Below are 971 nucleotides of genomic sequence, written 5' to 3'. Positions count from 1 at the left end.
ATTTTAGCTTCGTACCTCATATCTTCTGAGAGAAGGGGATGTGTCCCTTCTGTTTTTATAAAGAAAAGTCATCTTTATAAGTGGCCTTTGCAGAGCCAGCAGCAGACCTGTGTTTATGTCTCATTGGCCAGACTGTTCGGTGTGACCACCCCAGCTGCAAAGGAGGCTGGGAGACTGAGCGCCTCTCCTGGTGGAAAGAGGGAAAAGGGATGTGGGCAAGAGATGTCCAATGGCCAGTGCAAATCAAATGGTCAGCAAGAAGTGGACCAGTGTACCATTTGTTCATTCAACAAATTTAATAATCACCTATTTGTCACAGCTAGCCCTTAGAGGAGAATGCTGTAGAGAAACAAGCCCTCCAATGCCAGGCAGAGAAATGTTGATTTTTCTCCCAAGGATGATGGGAGGTTTTATTGGTTGTTTTTGATTATTTATGTTTTTATTGAGCTGTAACTTACAGATAAATGGACAAATCTTAAGTATCAGCTGGATGAATTTTTGTAATGTAAACACTCATGAAATCAAAACCCGGTCAAGATATAGGACAGTTTCAGCATCACAGAGGCTTTCTTGGGAGGGACAAATTCACACCAATTTAAAGACAAATAGTGATAGAGGCAGCTGCAGGCTCTGTGCGAGCCCCAAAAAAGACACCTAATCCAGTCTGGGAGGCGAGAGGTTTCTTGCCTGATAAGTGACTTCTGTGTTTAGTTTTGAAAGATGGGTAGGGTTGGTTACAGTGAGCAGGGGCCAAAGAGGGTGTCACTCGCAGAGGAAGCAAAGTATGTCTGAAGACCAGGTGGTACGAAAGAGCCTCTGTGTCTGTAGAGCCACAGGCAGCACTGTGTTGCTGGGATTTAAAAAAAAAAAAAATGATTTGGAGCCAGGAAAGAATTTCAGGCTACAGAGTGGTGGAAAATAAGATGGAGAGGTGGGCAAGAGCTCACAAAGGGTTTTGAACACCAGCTTCA

The sequence above is a fragment of the Pteropus vampyrus genome, unplaced genomic scaffold (genome assembly GCF_000151845.1).
Source record: "Pteropus vampyrus isolate Shadow unplaced genomic scaffold, Pvam_2.0 Scaffold1507, whole genome shotgun sequence".
Taxonomy (NCBI): domain Eukaryota; kingdom Metazoa; phylum Chordata; class Mammalia; order Chiroptera; family Pteropodidae; genus Pteropus; species Pteropus vampyrus.
This window is presented reverse-complemented; position numbering follows the sequence as displayed.